The 11,203-nt window shown below is 41.8% G+C and overlaps 1 pseudogene; it reads right to left on the bottom strand.

Annotated features, from left to right (window-relative positions):
- Positions 1-546: 546 nt before the first annotated feature.
- On the bottom strand, positions 547-5,295 carry LOC108527667 (transcription elongation factor A protein-like 8; annotated as a pseudogene).
- Between the last annotated feature and the right edge of the window lie 5,908 nt (positions 5,296-11,203).

Below are 11,203 nucleotides of genomic sequence, written 5' to 3'. Positions count from 1 at the left end.
ACAACTCCACAAGGCACCTACCCTTTGTCACCATCTGTTTATATCCTGAAGGAAGATTTGATGTTGCAAAATCCTGAAATTTAGAGCAAGCGGAGCAAGGAACAGTCCATTCCTTGTTTTAAATCAAGTTGTCATAATCCAAAGGCAAGCTCCAACTTTAATAACAAACACTCAGTGTTATGACATTTTACCTTTTCCAACTATTTATGTAGGCCCAAATATTGTGTTTAAATTTTAAACTATACAGTTAACATAAAACAGTCCACTTTCTTAAATACAGTAAAAATAAAGCTAGTGATGCCAATTTTGTTTCCCTTTTAGGCCTCATTCTTTAAATAGATCATTCATTCAACGAATGTCTGTTGAATGCTCAGTGTCAGACACCATGCTTGACACAGCATGCCTCCAAATGAACCAGCATTAGTCCTTGTGCTCTGAGCACCATAGAGAAACAGAAAGAAAACAATGGCAGCCACTCTTAAAATGACCTGTGCTTTTCCATCTCCAATGTCCAAAGAAGTATCAGAGATGATCTGCATTCCCTTTTCAGTCCTCTCCAAGCCCTGTCCTCCCAAACCAAGTCATAATGAGATCTAAAAGCTGCAGGGTCTCAAACATCACGAGAGTAAAGCCTAAATCACATTTGGAGTATGGTTTTTCAGCAGTTTTATGAACTCAGGCTGTGAAGCGCAGTAATGAAAGTGGTGGAGAAAACAGTATTTTTCAGTCACCCAAAGAAAGATGAAATGTATGATGCTCCGTGGACTTGGCATCCGTACTCCTCATCCCACTCTCAGATGGCAATTGGATTTTAACAAGGAGTAGGGTTTGTGGTTTGGGAAATACAGCATTTTTACTGCCTTGGGTCATATTTGAAATATTTGCAGCCGTTGAAAATAGCGTAATGTTATTTTTTCCCTTGTCTTCAAAACAAACCCAGCAAGCTTTTCTAAGTCATAACAACAAGCATAAAATTGGGACGTTGGAAAACCCATGGGCAGGGCTTTGGAAAATCCACTCTCCCTCAGGATGGGTGTTTAGATTTGGTTGCAAAGGATCGTTAGCTTCTTGGAGGCCCACCTGACCTTGAATGACTTTGGGACCCTGAAGGAAGGAGGAAGGACTCCATGGGCCATAGAATTGGGCTGTCCCACCCAACTGCTCTTCAGTGCAATAATAGAAGTGTGCACAGAGGCTTTGGGGCTTTCCTTTTAGCTAAGAGATGTCCTGTTTTTACTCTGGAAATTTCTTTGAAAAAAAAAAAAATAATCCAGAGACTCATGTTTATTTAAGTGAGCAATTCCCAATACCCATTGGTTTGGAGTTCTGTCCTGTGAGCCATGCTATCTGGGGCCTATCCCTGCCAAAAGGCCTCAGGTGGGGCCAAACATTGAAACAAAGAAGTGAACTGGCCTCAGATGCAAGGGTACCCAGCTTTCTGTTAATTAGTAGAATGAAGGGTAATCAATCTTTGCCCAGAAAGAAATACAAACACACACACACACACGTATGTATATATATATGTGTGTGTGTATATGTGTATGTATGTGTATATATATGCACACTTATGTACCAGACAATGATGTTTGGTCAACCACAATTTTGGTGTACCATTTCTGTATTTAGATATATTCAGACACACAAATGCTTACCATTGTGTTACTGTTGCTTATAGTATTCAAGACAGTAGCATGATCTACAGGTTTGTAGCTAGGAGCAGTAGACTACGCCATATAGCTTCGGTGTGTAGGCTACACCATCCAGGTTTGTGCCATAAGTACATCCTAGGATGTTCACACAGTAGCAAAACTGCTTTTACCAAGACATATCCCTGTTGTTAAGCAATGCATGGATGTATTAACATACAGTAAATATATAGTTATATAGTAAACATAATAGTTAATATTTCTTGAGCATCTCCTAGTCCATACCCCAATTAATCCTCATAACAATCCTATGAAATGTGTACTATTATTATTCCAATTTCTTGATGGAGAAAACTGATGTGTAGGGGGTAAAGTAACTTGCCCAAGGTCACACAGCCTGGAGGCAGGGGAGCTGGGGTTTCCATCCTGGTGGCTGCCTGTGGAGAAGAAGTGAGCTCTCCTGCGTGTCACCATTGCACACCCTGGCTTGTTTGTGAGGTCCGGATTTAAATACATCCATATTTCAGGTATCAGAAATTCTGAAAACCTGGTGATGAAGGAAAGTGTTTGAGGACTTTCCTTTTGATTCTTATTATTAAAGAGAAGATAAATGCAATTCTCTAATTATATGGAAGATATAAGAAAACAAATCAAAGTGAATTAAAACACATTTTCCTAGGCCTGGCACAGTGGCTTCCACCTGTAACCCTAGCACTTTGGGAGGCTGAGGCCGGTGGATCACTTGAGGCCAGGAGTTCGAGACCAGCCTGGCCAACATGGTGAAAACCTGTTTCCACTAAATATACAAAAAATAAAATAAAATAAAATTAGCTGGGCTTGGTGGCGCATGCCTGTAATCCCAGCTACTAGGGAGGGGGAGGCACGAGAATTGCTTGAACCTGGGAGGTGAAGTCGCAGTGAGCCAAGATCGTGCTACTGCACTTCAGCCTGGGCGACAGAGCCAGACTCTGTCTCAAAATAAAACAAAACAAAAACAAACACAAACAAAAATTCCAACATGTTTTCCCTATTTTAACCCCTCTATATCCTCTCCCAAAGAGCAAAAGAATAAAGAAAAGAAGAAGAAAAGCCCTTTATTTGTTTCTACTTTTGAAATTATCTTTTCCAATTTTAAATTCGTGGTTTCAAGAATATAAGAAAAAGAAATGACAAAAGCTGCTTCTGAAGCCGAGGAGGAAGCCACTGTGCTCAGCAGGCCTAGAACTGATGGGGGCCGGTCTGTCGGGGTCTGGGCTGGAGTGTGGGAGAATCCTTTTTGCAGGGAGGACACGGGAACGCTTTCAGCATCCTGGGATAAAAGACTTCAGAAGAAAGGCGCCTCTCAATGAATGGTGCTCAAAATGGGCTTGAAAACAGGGGAAACGGGCCCTCTCAATGAAAAGCTGAAAAAGTGCCTTTTTTGTTGATTCCCTCACTGTGAGGCACTGCTCTTCCCCCATCATCCTCCCTGACCTCTTCCCCAGCTCATCTCATTGGGTCCAGAGAAAAGGCCTCTTGTTGTAACCCCATCTGCCTGCCACTCATCCACATTCTTTTATCTCTGCCCAGGGCCTGGCAGTGGGGCTGAGGTTTCAGCTGCCAGAAATTTTGGGTTTCACATAGAATATTCCCAAGATGGGCATCTGAGAAATGTCAGTTTACATCAAAATTGCCTTCTCCAACGAATAGCCAGAAAGCTTTCTTTCCCTAGCAAGGTCGGGAAATTCTCTTTCCAAGATCATGCCAGCACAAACTCAGATCCACTCTCCACAAGGCCTGACTTAAAGGGACAGGAAACCACCTTGGTTTTACACTAAAAAAAATGACTGAATTTTAACGTTGGATTAAAGATGAAAAATTAGTCATGTTTCCTTTTTTGACGGTGCTTTGTGTAACAATGAATGTTGCACTATAACAAATTCTTGAGAACAGGAGTTGTAGCCAAGGTCATAGAGAAAAGTTTTGGGTGATGTTAAAAAAATCACCAATCCGTAACAACTTGTGTAGTTGGCAAAGTCAAATGGATGGTGGGGTGAGGATGAAGATAAAAGGATAAAGAAGAGAAAGCAGAATTTCTTAGAGACATTTCACGGATCCATAGGAAGTTCTGTAACAAAGGGAACAGAGTACTCTTTGAAGTGGAAGATTGGGCCACTTGACTGAGTTGGTTAGAATGCACAGGACAGAAATTGCGAGAAAGTCTGGTTTTTTAACCCTGCAGGAAATCTCTGCTCATCATGATCATTTCAAGCATTGGTACATTCATTCCAAAGATAACACTATATTCTAACTGTTATGCAGAGGAAAATTCAGGCATAAGGATGGGTGGAGGTGTGTCCAGATTGAAGACTGACAGGTTCTTTAGCCCCAGGTATGAATAGGAGCAAGTCAGCAGAAGCAATAAAGCATAGAAACCCTGTTTTCTATTCACCCCCTTCCAGGGTTGTCCTTTGTTAGGCTGATAGTTGTCTGGAGTGGAGGTGGAAGGTGGCAGGGCAGGGGTGGGGTTGGGATGTGGGAAGGTAGAGAGCCGCCAGAGGGTTTGGGGTTGGGGTAGAGTTTGGCCCATAGATTCCCATAGGTGATGAAGGCCTGGCAGCCTCTCTCCATTCCTTACCCACCTCACCCTCCCTTTTTTTCCTCTCCCTGTGGAGAATAAGCAAAATCTTCTGGTCAGCTTATTTTCCCTTTCAGCAGTAGTTCTAACCCTGGAGGCAGAGAGGCCTTTCTAAAATAAAAGTGAGAACCTAACCGTCTAGCTGAAAATCCTGCAATGCTGCCCATCATTCCAAGGTAACCTATAGTCCTCCCTATGGCCCAAATGTGGGGTGACTCTTGAACTGATCAACCAAAGGACTTTTTTTTTTTTTTTTTTTTTAAAACAATTACTTTACTGAAGTATGGTAAAAGGATATATTTGAAAGTGAAAATGGGTGCAGGGAAAATCATGCCAGGGCAACATCACTGACCCAAAAGGCCCTTAGAGACCTGGTCCCTGCCTCCCTCCTCAGCCTCTTCTGATCTCCCACTTCCCTCTGCTCTCTCTGTGGCTTTGATGCCAGATTCCTTTTGTCTCTAGCGCCCTGTCCCACTTCAGGGCCTTCACGCACTCTGGTCTCTCTGCCTGGCTCACTTCCCTTTATCCATCTCTCCTGGCTAGTGTCTGTGGTCTCTCCTACAGTCCCTGCTCTATCTCGGGAAGCCCTCTGTGTTGTGTTTTGTGTATTTTGTTTTGTTTTGTTTTTTTTGCTAACAGAAAGAAAGCAGGGACCAGAATTTAATATCAGACAAAAATGAATGGAAGGCCTAAAGCACACAGGTTATGGCTGACTGTGAGAATGTCTTTGCTTCCACTGGATCTTCACCAGCTTGTTCTTATTCTTCCTATCTCTTCTGTAAGTCTTTTCAACTCATCTGCTGTTATCATTTCCCCAGGATCCTAATGCCTAACACGGAGCATCCTCTTTAAATCCCCAGCCAGGCCCAGTCAGTCCTCATCTGGGGTTTCCTTCTGCTTCCTGGCTTACACCTTTTGATGAGGGCTGAGGCTTCCTTCTGCCTCCTGGGGGATACCTTTCCCAGGGTGGACTCCCTCAGCCTTTGGCATGTTCTGTGGATTTTCTTCATTTTCTTCACAAGACTTGTGCATTTTGAGTATTTTTTATTATTTCCTTTTAGAATAAATTGGTCTTGAAAGGAACTTCTCCAGCAATAGGGAGTGGCTACAGGGAAATAGGCCCTGGACCATAAACCCTGTGTGTTTTATGGCCTCAAGGACCAGGGGTGACCAAAGATGCAGTCACTGCTGGGTAATATGAACAAAGAAATGAATGAGCAAATGGATGAATGAATGAGCAATCATCTCCCTTTGGCTTGGTCAGCTTGAGCTGCCATATAGGCTGCGTGGCTCAAGCAACAGACATTTTTTCTCTCACAGTTCTAAAGACTGGAGTCTGAGATCCGGTACCACCGTAGTTGGATTCTGGTGAGGGCCCTCTTGATATATCCTCACATGACAAAGAGAAAAAGAGAGGAAGGAGAGGGAATATCTCTGGTGTCTCTTCTTGTAAGGGCACTAATTCCATCACAAGGGCCCCATTCTCATGACCTCATCTGAACCCAATTGCCTCCCAAAGACCCTATCTCCAAATACTATCATACTGGGGGCTAGGGCTTCAATGTATGAAATCTTAGTAGGACACAATTCAGTCTAGAGCACCCTTTAATTCTCTAAATAAATGAAACAATATGTTGAACAAATCTGCTTACTGAGTAATATATTGCAGCATAAATTGTTCATCAGGTCATTCCTATAGTTTCTAAATTACTTTTTAAAACTATTTTAACATTTCCATATGTTTTAAAACTGTTTAAAACCACTTTAAAAGCTATTTATTTATTTATGTATTTATTTTTGAGATGGAGTCTTGCTCTGTCACTCAGGCTGGAGTGCAGGGGTGTGATCTTGGCTCATTGCAACCTCCACCTCCCAGGTTCAAGCAATTCTCTGCCTCAGCCTCCCGAATAGCTGAGATTAAGGTGCCCACCACCATGCCCAGTTAATATTTTGTATTTTTAGTAGCGACAGGATTTCAACATCTTGGCCAGGTTGGTCTTGAACTCCTGACCTCAGGTGATCCACCCATCTTGGCCTCCCAAAGTGCTGGGATTACAGGCAGGAGCCACGGCGCCCAACAAAACTATTTATTTTAAAATAATTACTGATTCACAGCAAGTTGCAAAAATACAACAGAGGCCCTGTGTACCTATCACCTAGTTTCCTCCAGTGGCAACATTTTACATAACTACAGTTCGATATGAAACCAGGACAGCAGTATTGGTATAATCCACAGATCTTATTTGAATTTTGGCAGTTTTACATGCACTTTACATTTGTATATTGTGTGTATGCATATACTTCTATGCAATTATATGTGTAGATTTGTGCATCCAACACCACAAGCAAGACACAGGACTGCTCCGTCACCACAAAGATCTGTTGAGCAACTCTTTTTTTTTTTTTGAGATGGAGTATCTCTTTCACCCAAGCTGGAATGCAATGGCATGATCTTGGCTCACTGCAACCTCCACCTCCCAGGTTCAAGAGATTCTCCTTCCTCAGCCTCCTGAGTAGCTGGAATTATGGGCATCTGCCACCATGCCCTACTAATTTTTGTATTTTTAGTAGAGATGGGGTTTCACCATGTTGGCCAGGCTGATCTCAAACTCCTGACCTCAAGTGATCCACCTGCCTCAGCCTCCCAAAGTGTTGGGATTACAGGCATGAGCCACTGCACCCAGCCTATCCAGTCTACTATTGATGGGTTTTTAGGTTGATTCCATGTCTTTACTATTGTGAATAGTGCTGCAATAAACATACATGTGGGTGTGTCTTTACGGTAGACCTATTTAATAACTTTTTTCTTTTAAACATCTGTCAGCATGTGCCTTTACAATAGATCTATTTAATAACATTTTTCTTTTAAGCATTTATCACATTTAAAGTGGTATTGAGGCCAGGCGTAGTGGCTCATGCATGTAATCCCAGCACTTTGGGAGGCCAGGGTGGGAGGATTGCTTGAGGCTAGGAGCTCGAGATTAGCCTGAGCAACATAGTGAGACCCTGTCTATACAAAAAAATTAAGAAAAAAAAAAAAAAATAGCCATTGTGGCGGCACATGCTTGTAGTCCTAGCTACTCATGAGGGTGAGGTGGGAAGATTGCTTGAGTCCAGGAGATCGAGGCTGTAGTGAGGTCTGATTGTGCCACTGCACTCCAGCCTGGGTGACAGACTGAGACCTGCCTAAAAGAGTAAAAATAAAAAAGAAAGTGGTGTTCAATTTCTGTCCTTTAATCTCCTTACAGTCAGGGCCCTTCCTGTACTTGTCCTTTCTCCGGCACCTAGCTCAGTGCCAGCACAGAGTAGGCACTCAAAGCACTTTTGCAGGATGAAGGAGTAAGTGGGATCCTGTTTTGTGGATGGCTTGTTGGATCTAAACTGATTTCTCTTAAGAAGAAACCATTCATTTCCCAAATGATGGGTTTCCCCTCAGGTTCTATTGGATTTTTTTTTTTTTTTTTTTTTTTTAAATCAAGGAAGAAGGGAATGAATGTGCTAGCAGCTGCTAGTCTAAGCAGCCTGATTATGGTGTTCACAGTGTCTCCTGCCCCCCTCACTATTTTGAAGTAAGCACAGGAAATTACGTAAATTGGCAATAAGAGTCCAGCAGTTGGGATCGGGGAGGTATGCATATTTGCGTATCCAATTTTCTGCTCCCCTACCAAGAGAACACATGGAGCTTTGACCTTCCATATGTTTTTAATGCGTGTCAGAGATAAGTGTTCCAACAAGTTGGAAGCAACAGGTTGAGTTTTCTGCACCCCTCTTCTTCCATCTGAAGCTGCTTCAAGCAGGCTGTGCATATGTGGGAGAGACAAAACAACCTCCCATGGCACTAGGCCTTCTCAGAATGTTCTGGACTCCTACCCTCTTGAGTTGTTTAATCTGGAAATCTTCCCTGACTTGCAGGGCTGGATTAGGTAAAATCTCTTGCCCCTAGCACCCTGTTTATCTTGCAAGGCACAGACGATGCTGTGTTCTGGAATTGACTGTGTTCTGGTCTGTCACCCACATTAGACTGTAAACCTGAGACGATTAGGGCCCTGTCTTTTTCTCTACCTTGTTCCTGGTGCCTGGCATCATGCCTGACCCAGAGTTGGGGCTGAGGATGTATTTGTTAGATGAATGAAGAAATGACTAGAAGGGAAATAAGAGCATTAATCAGAGCTTTCTGACAGTCAACAAGTCATCCAGATTTCTGATACCCATATGTTCTGGTTCTTATTGCAAGAATTACCAAAGAGTATGGTTGTTCATCCTCTAATTCAGTGGTTCTCAAATTTGAACACTCACTGGAATCACCTGGAGGATTTGCTAAAACATAAATCGATGGGGCTTATTCCCAGAGTTTCTGATTCAGGTTATCTGGGCTGGGGCTCTAGATCTGCATTTCTCTTTTCTTTTCTTTCTTTTTTTTTTTGAGACGGAGTTTCACTCTTTTGCCCAGGATGGAGTGCAGTGGTGTGATCTTGACTTACTGCAACCTCTGCCTTCCAATTTCAAGAGATTTTCCTGCCTCAGCCTCCTGAGTAGCTGGGAATTCAGGCACCTGCCACCATGCCCGGCTAATTTTTGTATTTTTAGTAGAGATGGGGTTTCACCATGTTGGCCAGGCTGGTCTGGATCGCCTGACCTCAAATGATCCGCCCACCTCGGCCTCCCAAAGTGCTGGGATTACAGGCGTGAGCCACCACGCCCAGCCTTAGATCTGCATTTCTAACACGTTTATTGGTAATATCGATGCTGCTCTTCTGGGACCACAGTTTGAGAATGTCTTTAATAATAAATAGAGAAATTATACTCAAATTACATTTACTGCAACACTGAAATCTGCATCGCATAATTTTTAAAAATGGCAACATCACTGCTTATGATGTAAAATTAGTTTGATTAATTTAAATGTGATTTAAAGAGCACAGGAATCTGTAACTTTGACTTTGTGAGAGATGACTACGCTGGGCTTTTCATCCACATGAACTGCTTATTTAACAGGCATGTGGCCATGCACAGTGGCTCACGCCTGTAATCCCAGCACTTTGGGAGGCCAAGGTGGGCAGATCACTTGAAGCCAGGAGTTCGAGCCCATCCTGGTCAACATGGTGAAACCCTATCTCTACTAAAAATACAAAAGTTAGCTGGGTGGGGTGGTGCACACCTATAATCCCAGCTACTTGGGAGGCTGAGGCACAAGAATCGCTTGAACCTGGTGGATGGAGGTTGTAGTGAGCTGAAATTGCACCACTGCACTCCAGTCTGGGTGACAGAGTGAGACTGTCTCAAAAAATAAAAAATAAGAATTTAAAAAAATAAAAGGCATGTGGAAGAAAGATCATGGGATTTGGAGCCAGTCAGACCTGGCTCTGACTCTCAGTTTACCACTGACTGCCCAGGAGATCTTGGGCAAGTTACTTGCTTACTTAGGATATCAGAATCTTCATTTGTAAGACGAGGATAGTAAAAGACTCTTTTCAGTTACTGGAAGAAACGGGAAAAACAAACAAGTATCCCTTCCTAGCCAAAGATAAATTGGATCATGAGACTAAAAACAGCAAGTTTGTCTAGCAAGGAATATAGTGTTTTCTGAAGCTATTCAGATCCCGAGTTTAGATAATGAGAATTATATTGGAAAATTGATCTCAACTTATTGGGTTACTCAGTGTGGATAGTAAGAATTTGGAAAGAAGGATGTTTATATAAGTAAAATGGCTTTTTTTTAAATTGAGTAGATGCTCAATAAATGATAGATATAATAGAAAAACTGAATGCAAGAGAATAATGTATGCATAAAATAGATGGATAAATTATACAGGGAAGATCTTCATTACCAGAGTATTTGTTATTTGAGAACCTACAGGTACCCAGTTGTGGAGGGAAGCTGAGATTATGGTAACACAGGAAATATTCACCAATGACATGACCACCACAAAATTAGTTCCTACTCAAATTCTTCCTGGCTCAGCATCTTTTTTGCTCATTATGTTACAGTTTTAGTTGCTTCTCCTCTCTTGTTGCCCATTGGACGTCCACTGAGCAAACAGGCAAACCAATAAAAAGCTTCTTGAAAGTGAATAGCAAATCTTATAAATGCACAAGATTTCCTGAAGTCAATGAAAAGATGACAGAGAATTACACAGAGTTACGTAGAAACAGGGTTCTAGCAGTAGAGCAGCTTACAACTGAAGAAGAGAAAATCCAGATGATGTTATAATGGTTTCAAAAGATAATTATTTGACTATTGAAGGATTGACAGAGACCTTGAGAAAAGCAATAAGGCCCTCAAATAGTTTTTCACAATTGGTTCTCTTTCGATAAAACTACAGATGTCAATAGGAAGGGATTATGTTGTATTATGTTATCATAATTGTAAACACACAAAATGCTATCATATATTCTGTCAGAAATATTGTGTTAAAACTACATGATTCATGCTTCTTCTAAGAATTGGTATACATTACATTATAATCTAAATAAGCAGTTAGCAAACTACAGTTTGAGGGCCAAATCTGGCCCACCATCTGATTTTATAAATAAATCTTTATTAGAATGCAGCTATGCCCATTCATTTACTTATTATTTGTGGCTGCTTATATACCACAATGACAGACTTGAGTAGTTGCAGCAGAGACCTCATGGCCCACAAAGTGAAAAATATTTGCTATCTGGCCCTTCCAGAAAAAGTTTGGTGACAGTTAGGCTATCTGGACCTTCCAGTAAAGTTTGCTGAAAATTGACCTAAGATTCTTTTCTTAAATAAGCTTTTCTCTTTATTTTACTTTTATTTTAAAAGATACAGTTCTAATAAAAAATAATTCCCTTGGCTGGGCACGGTGGCTCACGCCTGTAATTCCAGCACTTTGGGAGGCCGAGGTGTGTGGATGACGAGGTCAGGAGATCGAGACCATGGTGAAACTCTGTCTCTACTAAAAAAAATACAAAA

Source organism: Rhinopithecus bieti, unplaced genomic scaffold (assembly GCF_001698545.2).
Source record: "Rhinopithecus bieti isolate Rb0 unplaced genomic scaffold, ASM169854v2 scaffold_4816, whole genome shotgun sequence".
In the NCBI taxonomy this organism is placed as follows: domain Eukaryota; kingdom Metazoa; phylum Chordata; class Mammalia; order Primates; family Cercopithecidae; genus Rhinopithecus; species Rhinopithecus bieti.
Note: the sequence above shows the minus strand (reverse complement) of the source record. Positions and strands in the feature narration are given on the sequence as shown.